Source organism: Budorcas taxicolor, chromosome 14 (genome assembly GCF_023091745.1).
Source record: "Budorcas taxicolor isolate Tak-1 chromosome 14, Takin1.1, whole genome shotgun sequence".
Classification (NCBI taxonomy): Eukaryota; Metazoa; Chordata; class Mammalia; order Artiodactyla; family Bovidae; genus Budorcas; species Budorcas taxicolor.
The window spans coordinates 76386115-76402487 of record NC_068923.1 but is presented as its reverse complement, the minus strand read 5'-3'; positions in this window follow the sequence as shown (position 1 = coordinate 76402487).

Here is a 16373-nt window from a genome sequence, read left to right as displayed (position 1 = left end):
AATTGTAGGAAAAACTTGTGAAAGATTTGAAGCTTAGTGGGCCAGTTCAACCATCTGTCTTTGTCTTTGAAGATGTTATTTTACATCTCTGCAGAGGTAGATGTTTGCTTGTATGAAAGTAACTGTAACAATCCCTAGTCACAGGAATGCAAATTATGTCCACTGGAATGCCACTGATAATTTCTCTGTAGATACTGAAAAGTTTGCATTCACTAGTCTATTCATTTTAGTATTCCTCATCTAACCAGAAATGTGTGGGACTCCCTTTGACCTTTCTTTTGTGATTCCTTTGGGTTCCCTTGTTAATTAATGAGCTAAATAAAATATTTGACATGTGATGATTTCATATTTGTATGAAAGTCATGATTTTACCTTTTTTATTTTAAAAAAAGTATCCTTTAATAGACCTCAACCTCTTTCAGTTCAGTTCAGTTCGGTCGCTCAGTCATGTCCGACTCTTTGCGACCCCATGAATCGCAGCACGCCAGGCCTCCCTGTCCATCACCATCTCCCGGAGTTCACTCAGACTCACGGCCATAGGGTAGGTGATGCCATCCAGCCATCTCATCCTCTGTTGTCCCCTTCTCCTGCCCCCAATCCCTCCTAGTATCAGAGTTTTTTCCAGTGAGTCAACTCTTCACATGAGGTGGCCAAAGTACTGGAGTTTCAGCTTTAGCATCATTCCTTCCAAAGAACACCCAGGGCTGATCTCCTTCAGAATGTACTGGTTGGATCTCCTTGCAGTCCAAGGAACTCTCAAGAGTCTTCTCCAACACGACAGTTCGAAAGCATCAATTCTTCAGCGCTCAGCCTTCTTCACAGGAAAAGGAAAAACCATACATGACCACAGGAAAAACCATAGCCTTGACTAGACGGACATTAGTCGGCAAAGTAATGTCTCTGCTTTTGAATATACTATCTAGGTTGGTCATAACTTTTCTTCCAAGGAGTAAGCATCTTTTAATTTCATGGCTGCAGTCACCATCTGCAGTGATTTTGGAGCCCAAAAACATAAAGACTCTACACATGGACATCACCAGATGGTCAACACTGAAATCAGATTGATTATATTCTTTGCAGCCAAAGATGAAGAAGCTCTATACAGTCAACAAAAACAAGACCGGGAGCTGACTGTGGCTCAGATCATGAACTCCTTATTACCGAATTCAGACTAAATTGAAGAAAGCAGGGAAAATCGCTAGACCATTCAGGTATGACCTAAATCAAATCCCTTATGATTATACAGTGGAAGTGAGAAATAGATTTAAGGGCCTAGGTCTGATAGATACAGTGCCTGATGAACTATGGAATGAGGTTCATGACATTGTACAGGAGACAGGGATCAAGACCATCCCCAGGGAAAAGAAATGCAAAAAAGCAAAATGGCTGTCTGAGGAGGCCTTACAAATAGCTGTGAAAAGAAGAGAGGCGAGAAACAAAGGAGAAAAGGAAAGATATAAGCATCTGAATGCAGAGTTCCAAAGAATAGCAAGAAGAGATAAGAAAGCCTTCTTCAGCGATCAATGCAAAGAAACAGAGGAAAAGAACAGAATGGGAAAGACTAGAGATCTCTTTAAGAAAATTAGAGATACCAAGGGAACATTACATGCAAAGATGGGCTCGATAAAGGACAGAAATGGTATGGACCTAATGGAAGCAGAAGATATTAAGAAGAGGTGGCAAGAATACACAGAAGAACTGTACACAAAAGATCTTCACAACCCAGATAATCACGATGGTGTGATCACTCATCTAGAGCCAGAAATCCTGGAATGTGAAGTCAAGTGGGCCTTAGAAAGCATCACTACGAACAAAGCTAGTGGAGGTGATGGAATTCCAGTTGAGCTATTTCAAATCCTAAAAGATGATGCTGTAAAAGTGCTGCACTCAATATGCCAGCAAATTTGGAAAACTCAGCAGTGGCCACAGGACTGGAAAAGGTCAGTTTTCATTCCAATCCCAAAGAAAGGCAATGTCAAGGAATGCTCAAACTACCGCACAATTGCACTCATCTCACATGCTAGTAAAGTAATGCTCAAAATTCTCCAAGCCAGGCTTCAGCAATACATGAACCGTGAACTTCCAGATGGTCAAGCTGGTTTTAGAAAAGGCAGAGGAACCAGAGATCAAATTGCCAACCTCTTTCAAGCCTCCCCCAAATGAGATGACATCACTAAATAAATCCACTAACATGGATTAAGGTTATGTTATGGAGATTTAATATGTACAACAGAATGGGGAATTCCCTGGCATCCAGTGGTTAGGACTTGGCCCTTTCACTCCTGAGGGCAAGGGTTTAATCCCTGCTCAGGGAACTAACATCCTGTAAGCCATGCAGTGGAGCCAAAAAAAAAAAACAAAACAACTGGATAATATGTACACAGAATTGGACTAAAGCTTACAAACAAGTAGAAACTTTTGCAAGATTTCCCATCTCCTCATTTTTCCTATTTACGGGTTTGTGGAGATTATGCTAAACAAACATCATATTAAGAAGACCCACATACTTTTGATAGAAGAAAGGAAAATGACATTGAGTCATCTTATTAGAAAATATGGCATGTTTTCTAATTTGATCATATGTTTTGCTGTGTCCTGTAGGAATGTTTTTTGTTTGTTTATTGTGGTAGAATTGACATACAACAACGTACTAGTTTCAGGTATACAATATAATGGCAGCTTCCCTGGTAAAGAACTGGCCTGCTGATGCAGGAGATGTGGTTTCCATCCCTGAGTTGGTAAAATCCCCTGGAGAAGGGCATGGCAACCAACTCCAGTATTCCTACATGGGATATCCCATGGACAGAGGAGCCTGCTGGGCCACAGTCCATGGGACTGCAGAAGTGTTGGACATGATTTAGTGACTAAACAAAAAATACCACATAATGATTTGATAGTTGTATATGCTGCAAAACCTCAGATATGCAGATGACACCACACTTACGGCAGAAAGCGAAGAACTAAAGAGCCTCATAACTTTCCTTCATGGCAAATAGATGGGGAAACAATGGAAACAGTGACTGACTTTATTTTTTGGGACTTCCAAAATCACTACAGATGGTGACTGCAGCCATGAAATAAAAGATGCTTGCTCCTTGGAAGAAAAGCTATGACCAACCTAGACAGCATATTGAAAAGCAGAGACGTTACTTTGCCAACAAAGGTCCAGCTAGTCAAAACTGTGGTTTCTCCAGTAGTCATGTTTGGATGTAAGAGTTGGACTATAAAGAAAGCTGAGTGCCAAAGAATAGATGCTTTTGAACTGTGGTGTTGGAGAAGACTCTTGAGAATCCCTTGGACTGCAAGGAGATCCAATCATTCTATCCTAAAGGAAATCAGTCCTGAATATTCATTGGAAGGACTGATGTTGAAGCTGAAACTCCAATACTTTGGCCACCTGACATGAAGAACTGACTCATTGGAAAAGACCCTGATGCTGGGAAAGATTGAAGGTGGGAGGAGAAGGGGACGAGGGAGGATGAGATGTTTGGATGGCATCACCAACACAATGGACATGAGTTTGAGTCAGCTCTGGGAGTTGGTGATGGACAGGGAAGCCTGGCGTGCTGCAGTCCATGGGGTCACAAAGAGTCAGACACGACTGAGAGACTGAACTGAACTGAACTGATGCTGCAAAATGATCCCCACAGTAAGTCTAGTTAGCATCCATCCCCACACATAGATACAATTTCATGTGTGTGTGATGAGAACTGTTAAGATATACTCTCACAGCAATTTTGAAATATGCAATTTCGTGTTGTCACCATGCAATAGGCAATAACTATTGTCACCATGCTGTGCCTCTCCGCTCCTTTATCTGCAAAGCAGAATATTTCAAGGACCAGACATGCACGTAAACTTCTGGTTCTTTTCTCCTTCTTTCATTCTAGGCCAGTGATTCTGAACTTGGAGGTATATAAGATGTATAGAAATCTGTACCTGGACTGTGAATACTGTTCATGAAAGAGATTTAAAGGACTTAGCTGTGTTCTAAGGAGTACCTATGACAGTACTGACAGCAGGAAGATTTTTGTTCCACGATTGTGAAACTCTCAGACTACCTCTTCCTCCCCACAAAATACGATTCTCTGGGAATTGCATTTATCAGCATGGGCCTCTTATGCTGTCAGCTGCTTTGATCTCACATTCCATTTCCCTCGGAATTGGGACCCTAACTTTAAACTTTATTATTTTTTATTTATTAACTTTTAACTTTATTCTTGAAGTGAAATTTACATAAGATCAACCATTAAAAGATGTACAATTCAGTGGCACTTGATGCATTTACAATGTTATGCAACTACCACTTCTATGAAATTCTCATTTTCAATCACCCCATAAGGAACCCTGTACATATTAAGTAGTCACTCCCTATTCTTCTCTCCTCCCCCAGCTCCTGGCAACCACCAATCTTCTTCCCGACCTTATATAAACAGAACCATTCCATATGACCCAGCAAATCCACTCCTAGATATATACTTCAGGGATCCAAAAACAGAGACTTGCACACAAGCGTTCATCACACCTGTACTATTAAGTCTTCCCTGGGCCCCCTCTACCTGCTTCCTTGTGGTTCTGTGGGCAAATGTCCCCTCATCTAAACTGGGCAGGCAAAAGCCAAAATGAAGACAGGGATAGGAGACAGATAGACGGGAGCTGCACCCAGTTACTGCCCCAAGGTCCGCTACTCCCCGGGCCTTGACAACCCAATGTGATGCGTGAACATGCCCCACCGAGGATGCTGGACAGTGATGACTCAAACATACCCAGAAATGGGAGGCTTAGCAGACATGGTCAGCTGGTTCACCAGATTCACAGGAGGCTAGGAGAGCCCACTGCCACCGTGGAAGCCACAGACAGGGGAATAAAGTCAAAGTCCCTCCTACTTGGAGATGAGTGTTGCCTTGAAGCTTGTTATATAAGTGAGCTGGATTTCTAGCCTAAGGGAAAGACATGCAGGAGAAACCACCTCAAGGTGGGTGGGGATTGCTGTGGTCATCCTGGTTGCTGGCAGACTCCTTGGTAAAAGCAGGCCTGTTTCTAAATCTGTTCCCACCTCACCAACTGTCCTAGCCCTCTCTGAGCTCAGGGCCTTAGCTGGCACTCCAATCCCTGGTTTGCACAAAAAAACCCTGAAGCTGAGGCCTTTTCCAAGGTATTCTTCCCTGCCTTCACTTCCAGCAATTATTATCAAGTGCACTCATTATCTTTACAATGGTTCAAAGATTAAAGCTTAATTTGGCCTGTTATTTCTGCGGCTTTGCCTTAATAGCATTTGTAGCTGTACCAGCCCCACTAGGCTGTGAAGCCAACAGATCCTTAAATCACCAGAGGCTGGAGTTTGCATCCTCATCTTGGTTCCTATTGGTCTGGCCAGAGGCACTTCTCATGAGAACATTTTAATGGGTCACCAGGGTTTTCTGCAGGGACAGCTATCTCTGTAACAGGAAAAATGGGATTCTCTTAAGAGAAAAGCTGGCCTGCAGGAAAAATGATCAGGCTAGAACTCTAAATGCAGTAGCCAAATAAGGTGACTGCTGAAAGTAAGTGCAGATGAAGCCACTCTCCCTTCCCTTTCAGGGAGGTTAGCAGTCTGCACCTGGGAAGTGGACAGATCTGAGTTCAAATCCCACCTCTGCCACAGCTCTCTGTTCCGTGTGTTATTCGGACAAGTCCTTTGATCTCCGGAAAACTCAGCGTGTCAAACTGTGGAGTGGAGTGGTAGAACCAAAGGTACTGTATTTATTGAATAAAATAATTTAGGGAAGTACCTGACACGTAACAGGTGCTCAACGGCGACAGCATTATTATTATTATCTTATTTTCCTTTAATTTTTCTTTCATTTTTAGTACTAACAATTACCTTCAGTTTGAGTTGACCCAAAAGGATTAGACAACTGGGGGCCTTCTTAGACTTCGAAGCAGTGATTTCTGTGGTAGAGTCTCCAGACCTCCTGGTATTGTAGGGATTCTCACCTACAGTACTGGCCCCTCCACTCATCCAGACGTGGTTTATTTCATCATCTGGGGGCTTAGCCAGGTTAAAGTAGCATTTTTAGGCCCATGATTCTTTTTTTTTTTTTTTTTTTTAATATTTATTTATCTATTTGGCTATGCTGGGTCTTAGTTGCAGCATGTAGAATCTAGTTTCCTGACCAGGGGTCAAATGCCTCCTGCATTGGCAGCACGGAGTCTTAGCCAATGGACCACCAGGGAAGTCCCAAGGTCCATGACTCCTGGGTGGGGGCCAAAGTTCAGAGAAGCCACTGGGTGGGTCGACTATGATAGAAGAGCAAGGAAAGAATACTCTGCTTTTTCCTGGATTGCATTCAAAGCTGTTTTGGTTCTATGAGTTATCTGAACACTTTTCTGTTTATCAGTCATTCAACAAATGTTAATTTAACTGAGCAGCTGTTCTGTGACCACCCGATAGCTCAGTCCCTCCTTGCACATGCCTTCCTACCTCCCTGCTTGCTGCCTTAGAAAAGTCACTATAAGATAATAAACTCTTTTCTCCTTAAGAAGAGGAAGGGGCGTGTGAGGTGTGAATAAAGAGGGTGTTTGAGAGGAAGAAGACAAGTTCTGGAAAGGGTGGGGAGTAGGGGGCTGGCATCTGACTAGCAAAAATGCCTACTGCCCCAGCCTCCCCTTCCTCACCCCCCACCCCCTGCCAAGCAGGTGCTGCTGCAAATTACCCCTGGGTTACCTGTGCCATGCAGGCAAAGGCAGAGGAGTCTAGGTGAATAACCTTGGCCAGAATTGCCCAGGGGATTAGAAAATTGCATGCTTGCTTGCATGTGTGTGTGTTGCAATGTTTATCCATCCCCTGATAGCAAATGCTTCTATTTAGCTCCATTACTCTCAGGCTTCCTGTCTACACAAAACACTCTCTCAGTCAGGCTCAGGGGACTCCAGAGAGGGGTGGCACAGCCTGACTCAAGGGGCAGGATCTCGGAGGCACCTGGCAAAGGAAAAGACAAACCGGAGGAGAGGGGAGTCATGTCTTCTTGCCAGGCTTGTTTATTATCACAGCTTAGGAAGAAGGAATGTGCAGATCATTCTTTCCTGGCCCAAACCATGCCTGCTCAATTTTTCTGCTCTTTTTCTCTTTCTTTAGCATTCTTCTCCCTCAATTCCCCAATAGCCCCAAACAAATTCTAACCACCCGCATTGCCATCATCTTCCTTGTAACCGGGGGAAAATGTTCCAAATGCCCTCTGGGTAATTTGTTTCATTAAAGCTCAGGGCATATGTTGGTTTCTGGTTGCAGGAGGAGAAATGGAAAGAAAATGAGAGGTCAGGTGAATTAATTGCCCACAGCCAGATCCATAAGCTCCCCTGGTTTCTTGTACCCTTTGTTAGCCAAAGAAAGGAGCAAAATGGAGAATCGTGACTAGATTTTTAACTGTTTTATAGCATACCTACAAAACAAAGTTATGGATTAACTGCAGTCCGTGATGTTAAGCAAGAAGTATTACATAGCTTTTTATATGTTGGATCCCTACTTGATTAAAATGACAATTTAATTTATACTGCTTTTGTTGACTGTGCAACTTAATCAGATCCGCTGCCTTGCTGAGCCAGCCCCTAGAAAATCACCTCTGAGACTTTGAAAGTGAGTCCTGCTGTTACCCTGTGATTATTTTTATGGCGTCAACCATTTGAAGGGAAAGGAATGGCTAATCTCTGTGCAGTGTTTCATATTGTGATGTGTTTAGTATTACTCACAAATGTCTTCAAAATTGAAGTGAAATGGCTGTGCAAAACCATATAGCATGCCTGGAAAAATCCAGAAATTTCTGCATCTCAGTTAGATCCATTGTGATCTATTTTTCAATCTCAAGGTATGAATAATTTAGTAACATATCCTAAGTACTTGTTTTAAAGGCTTCCTTCACTTCCTCGTCCATTACATGTATATTACATGCTTAGCATATGCAAGTAGTGCTGTTAGCGTAGGAGACGCAAAGTCACATCACTCTGGGTGACCCACTTCCCCTCTTCTTTAGCCTGTCAGTCCCCCGGTACCATCCGGCACCTTGATATTCAATCAGAGATACTTGATGGAAGCGTGGCCCCTGGACATTCTCGGGGTTTCATTTATCAACTTGTCAATCTCATGGAAACAGACCATCTGATGGTCTTTAGCTGGACCTCTGATGGGTTCCGCAAAAGCCTGGGTATGTTTCCCATCGAGCTGCCCAGTTCGGACCAGTGACCACACCTGTACCAATCTCTGTGGTTGAGGCTAGTGTACTCTGCTGGGACAGCCTGATTAAACGACTGCTCATATGGGTGAGGAGAGCCATTCCTCATAACCACATGGTTGCCCCAAAGTGTGTGTGCATGCTGAGTCACTCAGTCATGACTGTGACCCCAGGGACTGTAGCCCACCAGGCTCCTCTGTCCATGGGATTCTCCAGACAAGAGTACTAGAGTGGGTTGCCATTCCCTTCTCCAGGGGATCTTCCTAATCAAGGGATCCAACCCAGGTCTCCTGCATAGCAGGTGGATTTTTTACTGTCTGAGCCATCAGGGAAGCCCCAAAGTGTAATTCATCCAAAACAAGATAGGATGGTCAGGAAAAAAAAAAAAAAAGGCAGCAAATAGCAACTATATATCCAAACCTCCCTCATGGGTACCTGACCTGGCTTATCTAAGTGCTTACTCAACATCCCCACTCAGATTGCTCACATGCACCATCTAGAAAACCATTCAGTAGCACAGGTACAAAAGGACTCATCATCCTTCCCCACAAATTAATACCTTCCCCAGTGACTTCATCTTGGCAAAACACATCACAGTCTACCCAACCACCCAAACCAGAACCTGGCCGTTGACTTACAAGCCTCAATTTCTTTCATCCCTATCACCAATCTGCCTCCGGGTCTAAAATATTTCCTGTCTCTGTCTTTCTCTAGCTCTACTGCCACCTCTGCTTAAGACCATCATCATCTTATCCAGATGATGGCTGTGGCTTCCTAACTGCCCCTTTACAATCCAGGTTGATCTTTTCAGGACTCAAATGTTTTAAGTACATGTTTTAAATCATGTACTGACTACCCAGTGCATTCAGGATAAAATGCCAGCTCTTAAAACCTGGTATACAGAGCTTTGCTTCATACAAAGCTCCCTCACCTGGCCTGGGAACTTCTCCTTTTGCTCTCACTGCCTCCTCAGGTACCACACTGATAATACTGTAAGGTTTGTTTCCTTGCCTGACTCTCTCCAGAAGCCGGAGCTCTTTAAAAGCAAGGATGTTGTAGCGTGGTTCACTCTACACCCATTCCAAACCCTTCCTAGCTAGACTTCCTTACAGCTGGGGGTGTAGGAAGTGTGACCTAAGTTCCATCAAGCAAGTACACCCATAGGAGACCTCCATAGAAGCCAATAGTGAAGATGGAATCTTCTGGCAACCTTGGTGGTGATAGTGGTTCTTCTGCAGTCTTTAGGCTCCAGCCTCTAGCACAGGTGGTTGTATGATGGTGTTTCCAACAGGACATTGCCTTGATGTCTTTGGCCATTTTTCTTAATCTGCATTGTTGCCAGCTACATTGCTGTTGCCAGTAGAGACACCAAGCCTGGCTCCAACCCTTCCCAAGATTCTGTGAGCTACTCAATTTTCTGTAATAAAATTCTTTCTGTTTAAACTAGTTAGAATGGATGCTGTTGTCTGCAAAAAAGCACCCTGATTAATGTAAATGGTGTCTAAAGCATCATTGTGCCTGCAGGGCCAGTACAGTGCCCATCCCATGAAAGAGGTCATGTGCCTGTTATTGAATGACTGTTTGAAAGGATACCTTTCCTCTGTTCTTAGAGTGCTTACTGTAGGATGAAGGAGGCACATGTGAAAAGAATATTTCAAGGCAACGGGTTAAAAGGTCATGAAAATGCAAAGATGGGAACATTAGGACCATCTCAAGGAAGATAACATTTGAGATGGGCCTTGAAGAGTAGCAATTCATCAGCTGGAAAAGGAGATAAAGGTCATTCCAGGCAGGATAATGGTATTGGTAAAGCACAAACACGTGAGATGGGAGGACACACTTGGTGGATGTATGTGGCTGCCTAGAATACGACCTTCTGGTCGGGAGATACAGATGGAAGGGGAGAGGGGAGCAGGGTGTGAATAGCAGCAGTAATTATAAAAGTGAGCTTTCTGGTACTTTCGATATACCGGATACTGATTCATGCCACTTCTATACATCTCATTTAAAACCCTCATTGTCATTATTACTTTCTTTTTGCAGGTTAAGTTGCAAGTGGCAGAACTCATATTCAAAGTGCGCTCTCTCTACCATGCTAAAGGGTTTAGGCTTTATCTTCAAATAAAGAACCCAGGAAGGTTAGACAGTCGTATGATTCAATGGTTGTGGTCAAAGGGTTGGAGAAAGAGAGCTTGAATGGAAGGACTCATGAGCAGGCCAGAGGAGAGATGCTCGCAGCCCACAGGTCAGGGGCAGTGAGAAGGGAGAGGACTGGCTGTATCTGAGAAATGTTTCAGAGGCTCTACAGACAGACCCTGGAGACGATCCCGGGTTGTAGAATGAGGAGGCCTCAGGAATCAAGGGTGAAGCCAAGACATGGGCTTGGGCAGCTGCATGGATGGTGGCTCCATTCACGAAAATAGAGACAACAGCTGGTTTGGGGTTAATGAATGATTGCAGTTTTAGATGTGTCAAGATTTGATTCCTTCAGAACAATAGCGTGGAGATCATCAAGGTATCTATTGGACCAAACCTGTGGTCCCCATGACCCTGGAGCAAGGCCTGGTGCCCCGGGTGTCTTGGCAGCTGCCTAGGCATGGCTGGAATGCGGCTCAGCGCTAGACTGTGTGAGCGCAGGGTGGTGTGTTGCTGCATATTTAAAATTACTTGTCAGGCAAGGGAGCTGCAGAGAGAGAAGAAAGGGTCTGGCTGGGGCAGGCAAGCATCCGCGCTGTTCAATAATTCAACCCAGAGCCTGTCTTGGCTGCAGGGTTAACCATCACAAGGAGCATTTTAAAGTCAAACCCAATTTCTGGGCTAAGTCATGCCTGAGCGCACTGGCCAGTTGCCAGAAGACAAGAGAAGAGTCCAGGCCTCTTTATGAACAGGCCCTGAGAGCTGCGGATGCTGCAAGATGAAGCTGTCAGTCAGGCACCCCCCCGTACCCCCCCCAACCCAGGCGCAGGCACGTGAGTCATCTGCATATGTCATCCCCTTCAGCACAGCCCAGTCCGCCAGCCCTGGCTCCAAATCTGTCATCTCAGGGATCTGTGCAGCACAACCTTCATCAGATTCAAGCGTCAGTAGACGCAGGGGTCCAGCTTCCTATCCATCACCTGTATGCTGCTCTGGGCCCGCTCACAGCCCGTCTGTCTGGCCAGAATAGAGCTCTTCTGAGTGGAGGTAGGGGTGGGGGGGGTGGTTGCATTTCAGAGGAGGGCCCCAGCATGGCTCTTCCGTACCAGCAGCCAGCTTGCAAAGTCTGTAAGGACCCATTTTCCTGGCAGGCTGCCTCCCAGCTGGCCATGAGGACAAGCCCTGTGTGTGGGCTACCTATCCCCTTGTTTTTTCCTGGCTCTGCTTCTGCGCTGCCTTGATTAGTCCTGGACCTGTGCTCCCCATACTGGGGATCAGTTACTAAGAAGGAGGCCTGTACTGGACGTACATGGACCTTCCTAAGGTCTGGTACTGATGCTTGTTGGCTGGTTAGCCACCCGGTTAGGGCTGGATTCGGGCATTCATTTTCTTTTCTTTTGAGTTAGCCACAAGGCTGCTTCCAGCAAGAGGCATCTGTGCTGGTTGCCCCAGGCCACTCTCCTAGCCTTCCTGGCCTCCCTAAAGGCCAAAGGCATCTGTATTTCAACTGGTCCATAACCCACTAGTGGAGTCAGCAGCTAGCAGAAACTAGGCCTTTCCTGCCGGCTGGCTCACCCCTGCACCAAGATGCCCGGCTTGGGGGCCAGGACACAGGTTGAATTCCAGCCCCCACCTGCCCCTGTGCCAGGTTCTTTGTGCTGGTCACCAGCGGCATATCCCTGGTGGGGGCCCTGCCTGCCGGTGAAAAGTCCCCCAGTGCGCTGTGGCATGCTATTGGTCACGCTTGCTGTAGAGGCCCCTCTGTAGCGCCCCCGTCCCTGTCCCCGTTCAGTTCTGTTCAGGCGCTCAGTCGTGTCCGACTCTTTGCGACCCCATGGACTGCAGCACGCCAGGCCTCCCTGTCCATCACCAACTCCTAGCACTTACTCAAACTCGTGTCCATTGAGTCGGTGATGCCGTCCAGCCATCTTCATCCTCTGTCGTCCCCTTCTGCTCCTGCCTTCAGTCTTTCCCAGCATTAGGGACTTTTCAAATGAGTCAGTTCTTCATATCAGGTGACCAAAGTATTGGAGTTTCAACTTCAGCTTCAGTCCTTCCAGTGAATATTCAGGGCTGATTTCCTTTAGGATGGACTATGCATTGCAAATCTAAAAATATACCAGATCTTCCTGTTACATAGAGTGAAGTAAGTCAGATAGAGAAAAGTAAATATAGTATACTAACGCATATATATGGAATGTAGAAAAATGGTATTGATGAACTCATTTTCAGGGAAGGAATGGAGACGCAGATGTAGAAAATGGACTCATGAAAACAGTGGGGGGAGGGAGAGAGTGGGATGAATGGAGGAAGGAGTTTCAACAGATACACACTATTGAGTGTAAGATGGATCGCTGGTGAGAAGTTGGTATTAGCACAAGGAGCCCAGTCTAGCCCTCTGTGATGGCCTGGAGAGATGAGATGGGGAGAGGGGAGGGAGGGAGGATAGGAAGGGAAGGGATCTATATATATTTATGGCTGATTTGTCTTGCTGTATGGCAGAAACCAACACAACACTGTAAAAAAAATTTTTTTTATTTTAAATAAAAAATAGGAAAAAAAATATACCAGCTCTTAAAACACAGACTTACACAAGTGTTGAAATTTTAATGACTTGACTTGGAATGTTTGGATTGCCAAATTTTGATTCAGCTCTCACTGAAGCTGAATATTTTCTTGTTTTGTGAGAGGCCCCTGGTGGGCTGGGTGTCTAAGCACATGCTTAAGGTGCCCGGTGGGTAGTCCAGCTCTGCCACAGGCCTGGGTCTCAGCCCCTGTGGCTAGACCTCTGGATCCTGCCTTCTCTCAGGGCCTGGCTTGTCCCTCCTGGATCCTCCTGGTAAAGAGGCCGCTTGGACTTTGGGGAACACTGCTTATACCCGGCTCCTGCCCCTTCCCCTGTGCTGGTCCCCTAAGAGCCCCATCCCAGGAGTGACACAACCCTGCCTTTGCACTTCGGTTTGGGTGCCCCTAACCTCTCCTGACTGCATCTGGTTCCCAGTTCCAGTCTTGTCAAGGGGGTCTCCCTCCTGCTATCATCACTGAACCCATAATCACCCACCACATTTGGGGGGGGCAGGACCGTGGCAGCAGTTCAGGAATCTAGTTTCCTTCCTGGCCTTTGGTGACTTTAAAATACGTCCATGAATTGCTTTATCCTCTTCCTTTGCAGAGCTAGAGTTTAATTCTCCTCTAGATTGCAGCCTGGACTTAGTAAGTTGCTCCTGATGAACAGAATGTGGTTTCTTTCCTTTCTCTTCCTCTTGGTTTCTTTCTTTCTCTTCCTTTACTCTGGAGGAAGCCAGCAGCCATGTTATGAGGACACTCAAGTAGCCCCGTGGAGATGTCCACATCCTGAGAAACTTGGGCCTCCGGGCAACAACCAGCATGCAACAGTTCTGTGAGTGAGCCGCCGGGACCGTCCCACCCCAGTCAAACCTCTAAGTGACCGCAGCCCTGGCAATGTTGCTGGTTTTAATATCTTTATTTTTTATTTGGCCATGCCCCATCTCAGTTGCGACACACAGGATTTTCGATCTTCATTTTGACACGTGGGATCTTTAGTTATGGCATGTCGGATCTTGTTCCCTGACCAAGAATCGAACCCAGGCCTGCTGCAGTGCGAGTGCAAAGTCTTAGCCACTGGTCCATCAGGGAAGCCTCCTGTCTTGGCAATGTTTTGATTACAACGTTCTGAGAGGACTTGAGCCAGAACCACCCAGCCAAACCATACCCAAATTCCTATCTCATGGCAACGTTTCGAGATCATAAGTGTTTATTGTTTTAAGCCATTGAGTTTTGAGGTAATCTATTACACAGCAACAGATAACTAACACACATCCCAAAGGTGAGACTGGAGAAAGAGAGATGGCAGAACTCTCACAAAATGGTTTTCTGTACAAAGAGCTTCTGCATCATTTAAACCCTTTCCACTGAAAACATCACATCCTAATGGCTTGTTTCTTCCCTGTTCCCCAGATAACTGGGCCCCTGAGAACAGGGGCTTGCTTCATTTAGCTGAGTTCAAAGGATACAAGCTTAAAGATATCAGTAATCTAAAATTCTCTATTTGCTATGGTGGTTTAGCCATTAAGTCATGTCTGACTCTTGTAATCCCGTGGAATATAGCCTGCCAGGATCCTCTGTCCGTGAGATTTCCCAGGCAAGAATACTGGAGTAGGTTGCCATTCCCTTCTCCAGGGGAATCTTCCTGTCCCAGGGATGGAACCCACATCTCCTTTATTGCAGTGGTCTCCTGCCTTGCAGGCATATTCTAATATTTATTTGGGGCATCTTTCTGAGACTAGCATACACAGTCAATTCTGGGGGCCCCATACCTCCCAGGTCCTGTTTCTCTTAGTTCCTTCCATGCCCCATTAGGTTGTGGGAAATACTTGGTTGTCTCTGGATGCTACAGGATGTGGGATTTCCTGCCAGCTGATCTCAGGTACTCTTGGACAAGGTTTGTACCTTCTGGGCTCTTCCCTGGAAAGAAGGCCCCCCATCCAGGCTCTTGCCTGCCATAAACCAGCAGCGAAATGCTTTTCTCCCAAGGAGAAAAGAATGAATTCTCTTGAACTCTTAATTATAAAAGTGTCAGCAAAGGACCATTTCAGATGTTGTTAACGGTAGACTCTAACCTTCCTGGGAGCATTTCCTGATTGGCACTAGAGGTAAAGAGCCCATCTGCCAATGCAGGAGAAGTAAGAGACGTGAGTTCGATTCCTGTGTTGGGAAGATCCCCTAGAGGAGGGCCCAGCAATGCACTCCAGTAATTCTTGCCTGGAGAATCCCGTGGACAGAGGAGCCTGGTGGGCTACAGTCCAGGGGTCTCTAAGAGTCAGACACAACTGAAGTGACTTAGCATAGCATACAAACCTCCTGGGAAAGGAGATCAATGCATTCAGTTTCTCGGCAGCCCAAGGATCTGTGTCGGTAACTCTGGGATGGTACATATTTTCAGAAGCAACAGTATTATGATTGATTAGTAGTGCTGTCTGCCTGAGAGAGGAGAGTAAATATAGCTCTGCTCCTACCAACTCTGACCTATACTTTTGATGCCACCCTGTTACTTCTCCAAGATGTTAGAGAAGCAGGCCCTTCACTGGCAAAAAGCCTCCTGTCCTTCTAGGAGGCCCAGTTGCTGATGCTGTCCCACAGATAGCTGACCAAGAACGGCTCTCCCGGATGTGGCTGCGATAGCAGTATTCTTTCTGTAGCTAGACTGAGAAGCTAAAACAACAGCAATGAGGTTAGAGTAATATTACCCCAGACCCTCGTGCTGGAGGACAATCAGCACAGATGTCTGCACTGGCCTTCATTGTCCAATGAAGATCCGGGCAGCAAGTCCAAATGTGCTTTCATTACTTAGCATTCTGATGGAGGAGAGGATAAACATCACAGGTTCTACCATCTCATTTATTCCTCTGATGAAAGAAAACAGGCAGCCTGGCCTCGGGAATTCTAAGTTGCAAAGGGAAAAAGAGCAATTCCAACCGGTATCCACCAATAGTTTGGCCAGGTGATGCGAAGAGCCAACTCTTTGGAAAAGACCCCGATGCTGGGAAAGATTGAAGGCAGGAGGAGAAGGGGAAGACAGAGGATGAGATGGTTGGGTGGCATCGCTGACTCAATGGACATGGGTCTGAACAAGCACCGGGAGTTGGTGAAGGACACGGAGGCCTGGCATGCTGTAGTCCATGGATAGCAAATAGTTGGACAGGACTTAGCGACTGAACCCCAACAACCCATATCCACTTTCCTTCCTGTGTTGGCCCTGTTGGGGTGAGCTGTCCATCGAGGGTTTATTGACCTCTTGCTTCTGCTAACTGCTTACAATAAAAAATGAAGTCAGGAAAAAGAAAATGAAGACTGAATTTCCGAGTTCAAAATAAGAATACCACAGAACGCTTTCCTCTGCCTGGAAAGGGAACGGCGGATCTCTACTTGTGCCAGGTGGAAGCGAAGAGAGATGTGCTTCTACCTGCAGGGGTCCTGGGGCCTCTGGGGAAGGGGCCACTTGGGAACAGC